This window comes from Triturus cristatus, chromosome 12 (genome assembly GCF_964204655.1).
Source record: "Triturus cristatus chromosome 12, aTriCri1.1, whole genome shotgun sequence".
NCBI classification, from domain to species: Eukaryota; Metazoa; Chordata; class Amphibia; order Caudata; family Salamandridae; genus Triturus; species Triturus cristatus.
Window position 1 is genome coordinate 467,411,347 of NC_140595.1, and position 14,923 is coordinate 467,426,269.

General features: G+C 46.5%; 1 protein-coding gene across 1 annotated transcript in view; it reads left to right on the forward strand.

The window, feature by feature from the left end:
* PEPD (peptidase D) overlaps positions 1-14,923 on the forward strand; it is a 294,060-nt gene that overhangs the window by 273,916 nt on the left and 5,221 nt on the right. The window lies entirely within an intron of this gene.

Below are 14,923 nucleotides of genomic sequence, written 5' to 3' on the forward strand. Positions count from 1 at the left end.
TTTCTGGTAAAGAAAATAACAGACACAACCAACTATAAGATTATTGGTGTGTCTGTTCTTCATTCAATTTTGAAAATAGTTTTACTGAACCACCAAAGAATTTCGACAAGTTTCACCTTGTATATTTCACAGATTCCTTCAGGAAAACTTGGAACTATTTCTCCAGCCCCACTCCTCTACTCTACCTTATATTGTTGTCACCCTCATGGATTTAACATCTATAATGGCCTGCTTCTATTTCTATTTGTTTATTATTGATGGTGTTCAAAAATACTTCTCAGTTAGCATGTGCTAAGATGCCTGTGTCTAGCTGTGGGCTCATGAATAGGTATGATAAAGGTCTAATCTACTGACAACCTGGCTATTGTCATCTGAAGAGAGGGACAGAGGGGGATAGTGGCACTTATAAGACATGGCTGCAGTTATGCTGCTTGTATCATGGTGTACGATTAGAGTATTAGTTCAGGACTACAGTTAGGGCCCTGCGCTGCCACACTGAGGAAGAACATAGGCACCCCAATGCCAACACCAGAGTACTATCAAGGAATCTGAAGATGTGGACATGAAGACCATGTCCTATTGAAGATGATATAGAAAAAACACAGGAGTGTAACCCATAAACCAAACTGAGATCAGGGTAAGTACAGTATAATTGCAACAATATCTCAGCAGGGATTATTGAGACTATTTATAATTGTATGAAGGGAAATCCAAGCGGACGTGAAGACTGGCCACGGAATGGTTCCAAATCAACTTGGACTGTTCGTCAAGGGTGATGTAGCCTAAAAGGTCGCTTGAAGATGCGAAGCGGGGGAACAGAAGGGTAGGCGCAGGGCTGCGCTTCAGTTCAGTGCTGTTTTAGCGGGTCAAGGAATCGGGCGTCGGAATGAATCCAAGGTGAGAGGTCCGCCGAACCGCCACAGTCGTGTGCGGTTCACGATCAGGCATTGATCGTGAACCGCACACGACTGTGGCGGTTCACGTCCGCTTGGATTTCCCTTCCACACCAGAGCTCACTCTTCCGCTCTTCAGCACTTCTGGAATAGGCGACCCTGGTCCTGAAGATGATCCTAATTAAATAGGATCGAAACGCCGTCGACCTCTGCCCACCAGCTCCAAACTCCCTTGGCGCCTTCTGACCTCTTGGTTCTTTAACATATTGAAAACTATCAAATGAACAATTGAATAATCTGATGTTTGAACCTTTTATCCTGTATATATTGTACAAATTCTTTTGCGCCTTTTGCTGTGGATTTGTCACGTTGTCGCTTGCGCCGTCACTTCATTGTCACGAGCACTTTGTACACCTTTTCTTTTAGGGTTGCCTCGGTACTTAGACCTAACAGTGCTTTAACTCCCATTTTGTATTTTTCTGATCTTCTCGAAATATATGACGCCTATGGGCGCATCAATTGAATTATTTGAAGCCTCTTGTCCTTTTTTTGTTGATTGTAATGTCCTGTACATACAATTATAAATAGTCTCAATAATCCCTGCTGAGATATTGTTGCAATTATAGTATTGAAGATGATGTCACAACACACGTCTTATCCATGTATTATGCATGTTGCATGGGTTGTGGTAAGTCACAAGACCAGTGCCCATCATGGAGACAGCTGTGGAATAGCCCACAACCTGAGGTTAGCCATTATGGGAACAAGTGCTGCCCTGCCAAAGGATGCCCCACATCAATTGTTTTTGCAAATGCAAGAAATTCTCTTGTAGGTGCAGGTGCAGAAGTTTTCCGACACAGTTACGTTGTTCCTCTCTGGCTCATAAGGGATTTACGTAAGTATGCCGAAATAAGTCAGACTTTTTTAAAGACTCTTCTGTTTCAGCTTCCCGCGAGCACAGGGGGAAAGAAACCGCGACTGCACACTCAAAATTTAACTCTATTAAACAGATCATTTTATTCCAAAGATGGGATGATGTAGGTGTAAAATAGCTACATTATCTTACATTACCTCAACGTTAGCAGTTTCATGAATAAATCATGATTGTACTATGTGCAAAAAGGGCGTGGAATGCAACCGCCACGGATCCTCAAAGCACATCAAGAGCTCCTAACTGTAGAACATTATAATTTTTCTAAATTGATGTTCAATGTCTTTTAATAGCTGCAAAAATATTCTGCATTTAGTTTCTAGCTAGTAAATACTTTGACAATTGAATTGGCATAAAGGTGTGCCATACAATTTACTTCATAGGGTTATAGGCTGTTAATTGTTTGCATCAGAAACAGGAGTGCAGAGCACAGAAGTGTTAATCAGCATGGACATGTTGAGTAGTGTGCTGGAATAATTCCCTGCCTTCCATTGAGTGTTAGCCCAGGTATTGGGTGACCTTGAGCAAATGCTATTACGGAGTTGCATGTAGGCACATCAATCTTGTATGTTCTGAGCGATTTCATTGTAGAGACATCTATTGACTGCCTGGTTAACGAGCTGTTTCAAGATAACCTTACAAATAAAACTTCAAAGGTTTTAGATCACGCTGGGTGCTGGCACACTAGGTCATTGGAAATAAGCTTGGATGAATATTATTCAGTTTAAGTTTTAAATTGGGCCTGAAACACTGTACCTTGCATCCAGAAAGTTGTAATCGGATTTTGTTGTGTTTTGGGTGCACTTTTTCAGTATTTAAGGAGTTGCTTGCTTTTTACAATCTTGGGGAAGTGACGCATCCCAGTGGGCCGTTCCATTATGAGAAGTAAGCATTGTGACAGTTTCAAGGACCTGGAAATTAGTTTCTTTCTCGAAGGATGTTTTCCCTTGACCTTGAAATATAGAGATTGACATTTCAAAATGTTGTTTGCCGTGATCCGTTGGAAGAAAGTTGGGAATATTTAGTGGAGAAGTGTAGCTCACTGGTTAGAGGTGGCATACCCTGAAGCAGAGGTCAGACCCGGGACCAGGGTTCAATTCCCGACGCGGCAGGGTCCGGAGCCCAATTGTCCACGGACTCGATAATTCTCGCTTCGGTGCCCACTCTAAGCACGAGTTCACACTATGCAGCTCTGGGCAACAAGCTTGCTTAATCTCCACAACGGCCCCCCCGCGGCGGGATGCCTGGCTTTCACCTTGGGGATGCCCAGTACGGGTTATCTCACAGGGAAAAACCAGGACGGGTTCCCAATGCAAGCGCCAAGATGCCCAAGGGTAAGTTGAGCGCTATATAAGAACACATAATAATAATAATAATTTAAATAAGACAGTCCTTTTTCATTTGGACTAAAGCATAGCCATAGCTCCTTTTGCTGACCCTCCTTTGATCATATAAGTATATAGTTTTTGGATATGTTTGTATTTTTAGTATTTTTATTTCACTATTCTAAAATAACTCGCAGCCATGTTGGAATAGTAAATAAAATAAAAAAAGCCACAATCTCAGTGGAATTAAACCACTCCAAAAAGACCACTCTGTGTTTGCATGCATGCACATGCATCAGGAAGCATACTTTTTTGCTCACTAAAATAAAAAATCCAAAATAATAAGGCAAGTAGCCCAATAGCACTTAACAGCCGACAGGCCAAAAAAATTGTAAAATACACTTGCCTGTTTTAGGTGAGATGTATTGGTTTTGCCTAAATGATTTACTTCTCAGTTTTGTACTGTCATGCTCGTCAGCTAGCCAAGATAGCTTTTTAAATTATCTTACACCACTTTTTCACAGAAAAAGTGGTTTTGAGGATCAGGGCATGGATTTCTATCAAAGTTCGTTACTCCTTTTCAAGTTGGGCAATCGTCATTCTCCCAAAGTTCTTTGCTTCGCCCCACCCCTTAAAAGAGGATGAGAGACTCCATCAGTTGTGCCCCAAGTGGACCATGAGCATTTACTTCAATCACACCAAAACCATTGATTGGGCGATCAGATTTGTGTTGGGTACTCTGGAGTAAAGAAAGGCAACGCTGTACAGAAAATGACTTTGACAAGTTGTATAGCTCCTCATTAATATTTACCACGCATTGGCCAAGAAGCAGGGTCCAGAAGAACTGAAGGGTTTTTCGACCAGGGACAAGGCTGCTACCACTGTATTGGCACGCACAATGCCTGTTCTTGACATCTGTCAGGCCGGGACATCAGCATCACTTTCACAAACCACTATTTCTGGAACAGCCAGGTCTGACAGGAAGGGTATTTCTCCCATTCAGTCCTACAGGACTTTTTAATCATAGCCATTCCACAGACCCACTACCTGGAGAGGTACTGTTTTAGTATCTGCTCTAGAGTTGAGGACTCTGTGATTAGAAGTATCCATAAGATGTGGAAGTTACTTGCCTTTAGTAACACTCTTTCTGGTGGACACTCTATCTAACCGCAGATTCCTTACCGCTCTCTCTCTTCCCCATGTTTTGGAATGGCCCTCTTTTGTGTCTAAACGCTCCCAAATTACACATCTGCACCCTGGTACGTCTGATTATTGTTGGGCTCTGTATACGAGTGCAGAAACAGATTCATGAAAGAAACTGACACGCAGATGCGGCGCTTAAAGGTGGCTCCATCCTCCCTTCGGGGGGTAACAAAGTCAACATTGAGTTGGACAGAGCTACCTTCCGGTGCACAGGAATAAAGCTGTTTGGATCTTCCCGGTCCAGGCTGGCGATTGAGGATATTCTGAAGGTGAGGAATATGTGTTTAGATCGAGGAACCACCAGAAAGAGTGTTACTAAAAGTAACTTGTTTTTTTCTGATGATCAGGATCCCTTTTTTGAATGTTTTTAAAGTGTGTGCGCTGCAGTTTTATTTAATGAATAATGGACTACATCCTCCACCAGAGTGAGTTCTTGGCAGATCCATGGAGGTGAGATGGAATCCCTATTGTTCTACTTTTGCTGAAACAGTTGTTAATTGAAGTCTTGGAATTCTAAACGCTAATGAAATATATCCAAAAACAGTCAGCAAATCAATTATTTGAATATTTTGTGCCTTAGTGAGTTCTTTTCACTCCTACTGTTTTGAGTTTTTAGTGTATCCAGAAGAGAGTCCTTGCTCCTTGAATCTTGTGATCTGAATTAAAGAGTCAACAAATTTGATTAGGACTCGAGGTTCTTGAGGTGAATGGCTTTGATGATCAGACAACATATACATACAGCAGACCGCTTCTATTCTAATTGTAACCTTTGATGGACTCTTAGAATGAGTTTTAGGTGAACACATGTTCTATTTCAGATACCAGTCTTGCTGTGGAGTGAAATGCAGCTTATAGCAGTGCAATATTGCTTGAGGTGCCCCTGCAAGGAGAGCTTTGCTTGAGTCCAGTCAAGAGATCACGAGTGTATGCACTTATGATTTCAGTAGTTGTTGTGTTGTGCAAGGTAGTTTTTTGTTTTCCTGAAAGAATGGATGAAGAAATGTGTTGATTTTTTTAAATATTAGCCCAGAGGGATAAGCTGTTAACCTAACAAGTTTACTTTGTGGGAATGAAAATGTTTCCGTTATCTTTGCTTGTGCATTATTCTATGTAAGTTAGCATTTGTGGCACCATTTTATGTTTGGCCGCCACTTTGAATCATGCTCGAAACTGTAACTTGCCTTTTCGAAGAAATGGGTTATGGTGAGTTTCATTTCTCCAAGGTTGGGCCTTGCTTTGCTAACCAATACACTGTTCTTATTAACGCATACCTTTCTCACTAGATAGAGGCCTTCTCTCACAAGTCTAGTGGCGGGCACGGACAGAGTGACCTTGAGTAGGAGATAGTGTGTGCGCGGCCTCAGAATTGAAACCTATGCTTCTGTACTTCTTTGTTTAGCTGCATCTGCTTGGAAAATTCCATTGTGGACATGCCTTCATTGGTTCTGAAATGTACATAATGTATTGTTATGCTTGCTGATGCCAGTCCCTCTCTGCAGCACTCCTAACAGACTGGTCAGACTGCGCTCCGATCGACCGCATCTGAATAAACATATATTGGTTTGTATTCTCTACTGTCTGACCAACTCTACATTTGTATAGAAGGCTGAGAGGTGGTCGTGAGTGACCCGGGTGACTCTAATCGGGTCACTTCCTTCAACTTCAGGCGATACGCTTGAAGAGAAACGATTTAGCTTCAGGTCTGCTAGAAACCATGCCTTGAGTTTGCCATGGTGCTTTGGAGATACTAGGAGGAATTTGCAAATTTACCGATGTTAAACTCTCAAAAGACCAGACATCCGTTGTTGTATTTTTATGAGATTGGATCATATAGAAATAGATCTTATAGAGATGATGTCTTCAGATACATTTGGACATTGATGTATCTTTACTTCCAAATTTGTCAGGGATAACTCTGTGGTTCCATATACTCAGTAAAAAGTGTGGAAGCCAGAAAAGAGCCTTGTTGTAGAGGCTTACTACTAGTAGAATAGCAGTAACCAAGAAGCAGTAGACCATTTTTAGTTTTTATTCCACAGAACCAAGGTATTGCATCTCCGACTGACTGTTCAAAATAAACCTGGAAACTTTCTAAATAAGCAATACAAATGTCCTAGAGAAAAATATCCTGTGAAAGAAAGTTTTTGTTATAGGACATCACAATTTTGACCGGTCATCAAATGCTCAGGGGCCTTGAAAGCCAGCCTGGGTCCCTAGCAGAGGGCAAGGGGAGGAAAAAAGGGGTACCTCAAATTTTTTCCATTCTATTGAAACAAGCTTCTAGAAAGATCTTGGTAACTGTATTCAACAGAAAGGAGCTACACTCACACAATACACAGCAACATGTGACAACTACTCCAGTTAGACTCGAAAAGAATGGCTGACATCGGACAGATGCTAAAAGCAATCAGTCGCAAGCCAACCTTAAATGTGTCAGTTAATGCAGCCCATTTTTCCTCCAAAAAGAGTCTCCTCAACCCATGCAAAACCATACATCGTCCCTCCTATTTTACTTGCATTCTCAGAAGCAACTGTAAATGTGCTTTAAAATCTGTCTGGATCAGCTCTATTTTTATTGTCAGACGTTTGTTCCTTCATAAGAGAAAGTAGTTAATCAAATCAAAAAAGGCATTAGTCAACATTCCGGTTACCATTCACTGATCGTGTATGTTCCCCTCCTATGGAGGTCGTACGGGGTCCATTGGGGGCTTTCCCTCCTCCTCTGGGGGACTAGTTAGTTTTTCGTCTATGGGGCGACAGGCACACTGCACTTTGGGGGGGCTGTCTGGGCTCATGCAGGGGTGCAGGGAGGGGGGAGTTCTGTTGGGATGGGTGGGCGGGGGGGGAGTGTTGTTTGTTTGCACCGCAAGGCGAACCCTTTACTGTGTTGTTGTTTTCGAGATGCTCTTTGGGGGACGACTGATGGCTTCCATGTATGATGGGGGGGTAGGGATTTGACTGTGTTATCATGGAACGTTAACGGACTGGGGGATAGGATTAAGCGTGGTGTGGTCCTGCAGTATCTGAAACGGATTTCACCAGATGTGGTCTTCCTGCAGGAGACACACCTTGTAGGTAATTCCTTTCATGCCATGAATCGGCGAGGCTATCGCTTGGTGGCCCATTCGGGCTTCACTTCGGGCTCGCGGGGGGTGGGCATCATGATCAAGAACTCGCTCCCATTGGAGATTGATGAGGTGCGCCATGATGAGAGGGGACGTTACACTGTTTTGGTGGGTAGAATGGAGGGCAGAGTGGTCGTTTTTGTGTCAGTGTACGTTCCGCCGGGGTTGCAATCTACCACGTTTGCGGACCTGGGGCGCCTCCTCCTTGACCTCCCGGGTGGGCTTCTGGTAGTTGGGGGGGACTTCAATGCGGTGGCTTCTGGGTCTATGGATCGTCATCCCCCCAGGGACCTCCCCCGGGCACAGGCGTGGCTGTCCGGCCTTTTAGATACACTAGGATTGGTGGATTGCTGGCGACTAAAGCATCCCGCGCAGCTGCAATACACCTTCCACTCGGGTGCCCATGGTAGCCTCTCGCGGCTTGATTATGTCCTTGTCCCTGCGGCTTATGCTGGGAGAGTGGGAGAGGTGCGCCATTTGGCGCGGGGTATTTCAGATCACTCCCCACTACTGTTGCACTTTGATGTCTTCCCGAGGGGGGAGGGCAGGGTAGCCCCAATCAATGCCTGGTACCTGCGCGACCCCACTATTCGAGCCGAATTGATCAAATCCTTGCAGCGGTACTTTGAGGAGAATGTGGGGTCTGTCCCTTCGGCTATCTCCCTGTGGGAGGCTTTTAAGGTAGTTCTCAGAGGGGAGGCCCTCTCCTTTATCTCCCATGCCCGGAGGCGCGAGCGGGAGGAGGTAACCCGGGTGGAGGCCGAAATTACTGAACTAGAGGGTGACCTGGGGAGCGGGGTGACGGATGCCACATTGCATGTTCTACACCTCAAGCAGGCGGCCTATAGGGCCCTCGTCACGGAGGCGGCCAGGGGCCTCAGTAGAGAGCAACAGGGGCGACTGTATGATGTGGGTGATAAGGCTGGTAAATTGATTGCGTGGTTGGACAAAAAGGAGAGAGCGAGTCGTGTGGTTCCGTTGATCGAGAGGATGGATGGTGTGTGTGTCGCCGAGCCGGACGCCATTGTCTCCTGCTTCGCGGACTATTTCCGCGAGGTGTATTCCCCGGTTTCTCCCTGCTCGGAGGAGGATTCCCATGCCCTGCTTCGGGACATCGCGCTGCCCTCCCTTTCGGTGGAGGACAGGGAGTCGCTGGACGCTCCTCCCACCTCGGACGAAATTGCCCTTGCTATCCGCTCGGTCGCATCTGGCAAGGCCATGGGCCCCAATGGCATCCCTATCGAGCTGTATAAGCTGCGACCGGATGTACTGGCGCCCCACCTGCGCGCGATGTTCCTGGCGGCCCGCTCGCGGGGTTCCCTTCCGCCGGACCAGCGTCTGGCCACGATCGTGGTGATCCACAAGGAGGGGAGACCCCGTGAGCGGGTCACATCCTATAGGCCTATCTCGCTCTTGAACGCGGAGCCCAAAATCCTCGCCAAGGTGCTGGCCAACCGGCTGGTCGGCGTGGTGGGCGATTTGGTCCACCAAGACCAGTCCGGCTTCATACCCCATCGTAACACGGCCCTTAATCTGCGACGCTTGCACGGGGTGCTCGCGCGTGTCCCGTTCGTGCGGGAACCGGCCATCTTGGCGTCCTTGGACGCCACCATGGCGTTTGATACGCTCGAGTGGCCATACATTTGGGCGATGCTGGCGAAGTTTGGCTTCGGACCGGGCTTCATCAGCTGGGTCAAGTTGTTATATTCCGGCCCATTGGCGCAGGTGGTGGTGAATGGACGAGTTTCGGCCCCATTCGCACTGGGACGGGGCACGCGACAGGGTTGCCCCCTGTCGCCTCTCCTGTTTGCACTGGCCCTGGAGCCCCTGGCGGAGTGGCTGCGGTGGCATCCTTCCATCCGTGGTCTCCGCTGGACCCCCGAGTATGAGGACCGTGTGTCCCTCTACGCTGATGATATCCTTCTATATCTCGCCTCCCCGCGTAAATCACTGATCGTCCTAGTTGATGTTTTGCGCTCATTCGGTCACAACTCAGGCCTCGTCATCAACTGGGCGAAATCCTGTGTATATGTGCTTGCCGGGGAGGCTCCGGTCCTACCACGGGACTGTCCGATCCAGATTGCCTCCCAGGGGTTTCGGTACCTGGGTATATATATTACTCTGGACCCGGAGGCCCGCTACGAGCGGAATTTGCTGCCCCCCCTCCAGCGCTTGAAGGAGGACGTGGTGCGTTGGCGGCGTCTGCCGCTTTCGCCGCTCGGCCGAGCGGCCTTGTTTAAGATGATGTCGTTGCCGCGCTTTCTGTACGCTCTCCAGAACACTATGGACTTGGTCCCGGCGCGCTACTTCCGTGAGGTGGAGAGTTTGCAGCGTCGCCTGTTCTGGGACGGAAGGCCACGTATTGCCTTGGCTAAATTGACGCTCCCGTGGTACGATGGGGGGGTTGCCCTCCCGGATATTAAACGGTATTACTGGGCCTCCCAGCTAGCTGCGATTAATCATGGCCTTTACGGGCCCGCCCTGAACCCGGCATTTGAAATGGACAAGATGCTCCTGCCCGGTGGCGACTACAATCGAGCGCTCTACTCTGGCGCGCCGGACCCTCGCCTGACGGGACCGACGCGTGTCATGGTGCGTGTATGGCACGCGGCTAACGCAGCTATGGGGTGGAAGGACCGTTTGACCCGGGCATCACCGCTATATGCGTCTGCGAGGTTGGGCTCCCTGTGGACCTCGAAGGGCTTCGAGAAGTGGGACACGATCGGCATCAGCACAGTGGGAGATCTCTGGACGAGGGGGGGATTCAAAACTTTCGAGACGCTGCAGACGGAGTTTCAGTTGCAAGGCAGTGAGTACTTTCGGTACTTACAAGTCCGCCACGCGCTGGGCTCCGTCTTCCCGGATGTCGCGTCCATTCCGGAGTCTTCCCCCCTGGAGGACAGAGTGCTGGATGGCCATGTCCCAGACAGCACGATCTCCCTTATATATAAAAAACTGATCAACGACCGATCGGGCCTGCTGACTGGCCTCCGCGAGGCCTGGGTTGCCGATGGGCTGGAGTTGGACGACGAGGACTGGATTTCCGCGGTGGCCTCTCCGAAGGAGGTGGCCATCCCGGCTCGCCTTCGCTTCGTCCAGCTTAAGATCCTCCACCGGGTTTACGTGACGGGGCCAAGGCTTCTACGTATGGGCTTTGCTGAGGATGGACTGTGTAAGCGTGGCTGTGGTGCTTTGGCAACTTTCTTGCATATTCTGTGGGAATGCCCAAAGGTGGAGCGATTCTGGCATGGTGTGCACGAGGTCCTGCGAGTGGTTACGCATGTCGCGCTGTTGCCTGAAGCGAGGAGATGCTTGCTGAATGTGTGGGAGCCAACTGACTACTCGGTTCCGCAGACGCGGTGGGTGACTCTGGGATACATGATAGCTAAGCGTGACATTGCTCAATTGTGGGGATCCCAGAGGCCCCCGGCGGTGTCGGCCTGGAAAGAACACATGGATTGGTGTATGTTTCGTGAAAAGGTGGTGTATGTTGCGAGGGGTAAGGCTGGGGCGTGGGTGAAAATCTGGGGCCCCTGGAACGCCTATCGCAGGGGTATTTGCGAGCCGCCACTGCTGCCGGCTGCCTCACCAGCTCCGTCCCCCTAGCCGACCCCCTCCCCCAGCCATGGGCACGTGGTTCCCCAGTCCCTGATCTGTTCTCATTCCCCTCTTCAGAGTTTGGCGATTGATTGGGGTCCCCCACTTAAGGAGCGCGTGCTGTCACTTGGGATTGCGGGTTGCCTTGCGGGTGTGGTTTTTTGTGTTGTTGTGTTTCGACAAAAGGAAACCGTATTGTGGGTCTGGAGTTATGTGGCCTGCACTACTGATATCTCCTGATTTACCTTTTTGCACCGCCAAGAGATTTTTCTGTATATATGTCATATGCTTCTGCCACTCTAGCGGCCGGCCAGACGGTTGTAGGCCCATACCTGTAACTATTTGAGATTGCAATAAACGGTTTCAAAAAAAAAAAAAAAAAAAGGCATTAGTCAAGTGAAGACTGGAATTTTTTTTTTAGCAGTGGCTCTTTTTACCTTGTCTCTGTACTTGGGTTCACACAAGTCCATGAGTTTTGTGCCCCACCTAGAACTTCCACCTGAGGGACTTATTGTAGGAAGCCTAGTGGCTTTCAGAATTTTGGGGCAATAACACTCCTTCAAGCACCTCTTTTTTATAGAAATCTCTGAACTATGTCCCACAGGGGTGCACCCAGTCTTCTGAGTGAGGAACTCCTGGCAGTGGTTTCCAAGACTTGCACCTTCAACTACAGGTGCATGAAAGAGGCAAATGCCTCTCAAACAAAAAGCACATTACACTTAGTTTGTTCTTTCTAATTTGCTTTTGCTGCCTCTTACACTACAACATGTCCCTCCAGATGACTTATCCCTTACACACTTGTTGAAAACTAAAACAGCGACATGATTAAGCATTCACTAAAGACATGAATTCTCTCTAGTTGAAACATGTTTCTTGTCTTATGTTGACTAATGTCAGGACTCCATTTTGTATTGTCGTGTCTCCACGTGCTCAGCACGAGAAGAGTCCTACCTCTTTGCTAGTTGTCCTTGTAATCTGCCTAGTAACAGTCTATAAATAGCTCCTTTGTCCGTCTGGCGCATGCCCAGACTTGACCACATCTGTTATCAGTTAGTCCTTGCTTGACCATGTTTTCGCGGGCTCAGGAAATTAGTTACTCCGCCCACATATTGATTCTGTATCGAAAATGCCCATAAAAGGTAATGAATTTCGCTTCATGTTGTATCCACCCACTTATGAGCCCCTCTTTTGTGTATAAAAGGGGACCATGTACGCAAGTTCTTTGTGCTACTCTATGCAATACTGAAGAGTGTTGTATAGGTTGTAGGACCACCCTTAAGGGTTAAAAAACTCTGTCTTTGTACTTTGCAGTTTCCGTGCCAACTTCCTTCCAGTTTGTATTACAGAAGAGCGAACCCTTGTACTCTGCGGGCCTAGCTGGGTCCTGTATTCATCACACTCATCAAGAATATCTTTAAATTCCTCCATAGCTCAAAAGCGCTAGGATGAGGTTTCTAGCAGTTTTTTATTTATAGAACCTGTAAAGCGGGCACGCGTTCGCACATAATCACTTTCACCCATCCACAACCACACACAGGTGCACGCACTCACACTTATCTGTTCACAAGTGCAAACACACACATACACCCACCTATTTACAAACACATACATGCAAACACTTACACCCACCCATTCGCAGGTGGCGGGAGATAGATACTCATAGGCCTGTGGGGAGCTGGAGGTTTAGGGCAGCCTCAGGTAGCAGGAATATGAAGATCCCAGCCCCTCCTCTCATTGGCTAACCTCAAGCGTCAGCCAGTGATAGAGGGCCCTTTTCTAACCTGTCAGCGTGGGGTGGGATCAGTGAAATGTGTTCATCCAGTCCACTATGTGACTAGTAGGGAAAGAGTACTGCCTGGCACCTGGTTGTTAGTTCATGTAAAGCGTCTAGCTGCCTGACACAATGAGTTTCTGTCAGACTGACCTTTGCACAGCGTGACACTCTTATGTACTGGAAAAGGGGCAGGGGCAGGGACACAGACACGATACCCTCATTTATAGGTCGCCACTGGTTGCTAGGTTTTTTTAATGGAGCCATCATCATCACCGACTCTTTCTGGGAAATAAATGACCTCATAAGGCCCAACAGGCTTGTATTCTTCTCTGTGTGCCTCCCCCCTGCCCCAAGGCATACACCATTGGAAGTAAAATACAATCTGATTTTTCTTTTTGACCCATGTGTTTATTTTCTTTGTGTTATTGTGTAGCTGTTATCATTAAAAGATGTGCACATGTTTTGCTTTCACCAAGCTAAAGCACGGGAGAGGAAAAACAGAATTCCAATAAATTATTTCTGTGACTCAGTATTGAGCATTCCAACTCATGACACTTTTGAACCTCACGAAGTAAACATTTGCTGGCAACTAAGCAAAGCATACAGTGAGTCAGCAGTAATGTATTTTATTTTTCTTGCATTCTTAGAGGAACAAAGCATTCAATATGTACGCAAGTTGGATGCTGAACATTTTGCTGTAATACTTTAAAAATATGTGTAATTTTGACGTTACATTTGTATCACTCTTAATTACTGCAAACTCATACTTCTGAAGGTGCTAATGTCCAGATTAAAAAAATCTGCACAATTTCCCAAAGTACTTGTATAAACTGCAGTTCATTATATTCATCTCCGAATATCTCTAGTTCCATGTGAATAATAGTGTCCAAGCTTAGGACCTTTTGATCACCCACAGCCTCTTCTCTGCAGTAGTTGTCCTGGAAGAGGTACGGGGGCTTCTGTAAGGTGGGAGGAGGAGGTGTGGAAATCATCTGATGTAGTGGGATGCATGGTGTAGTGTAAGCCATTTCATGGGTCCCCTGGTAGCCTAAATAGCCAGAAATGGATCATCTTTCTGTATTGCTGTGTACACCTGATCTGTTATGCCTTTGCTTAGACTGGAAAAGCAATGCTTGTGCGGAGATTCACAGTCTACCAGTCTCACCATGTATTCATGAGTTTATAATCCCTGAGATTTGGGTGGATTATTTTGCCTTATGTTTTGCTTTAACATTATATTCTAGGTCATCTTTGAAATACGAAAATCCTTAGAAATATTTTCTTTTGCTTCTTTGAGCAGCGACCTACCAGGGAGATAGATCCCATGTCTTGATCCTAACCAGCGTTGTTATTTTTTCTACTTCTTAATTAAAGTTAACTAAAAAAGAACTGCCTAAAAGGCCATCTGACACAAGGAAAATGTTCACACCATTCTTCCAACAGTGAATCAGTTTTTAAAGACAGTACCGAAGTGGTATGTCAGAGGAAATCGTAGATGAGATATTTTACTCTCTGCTTATTTATTCCATTTGCACTAGCTGTGCCATGTGCTTACTTAAGGAATGACATGCAAAAGGATTGTGTAAGATGGGGTTTGATAAATTAAGCCATAGTGGATTGACGTTTTAAAGAGCTGATCAACAACTTCACCAGACCTCTTTTATTGAAGTACAGTATGATGGGAAATGAGCAGTAGTGATTATTTTTAGCAAACTCTGTTAGCAATCACTTTAGCTTGCATACTGTAAATAGTCACATTTATGCTTTTTGCACTTACTTAACACACTAGCCATCAGTCTGGTATTTTTGTTTCTGCTAGAGTAAAAATTAGCACTTTTAAAGATCATCTAAACATCTCATCAGCTCTTTGCCAAGGGTGTTCGGGAGGATCAAACAGTCATGGTCCCTAAACTGCATTTGTTCAATATCTTTTCAAGTCAATGCCCCTCAGTAGAAAATGTGAATTTCCATTGATTCTGCTGACTCGATTGTGTGACAAAAAACATGATACATGACTTTAGTGGGATGTGTGATCTGCTGGGCATGGTTCTTTTCGCCTGCTCATTCTAATTTAT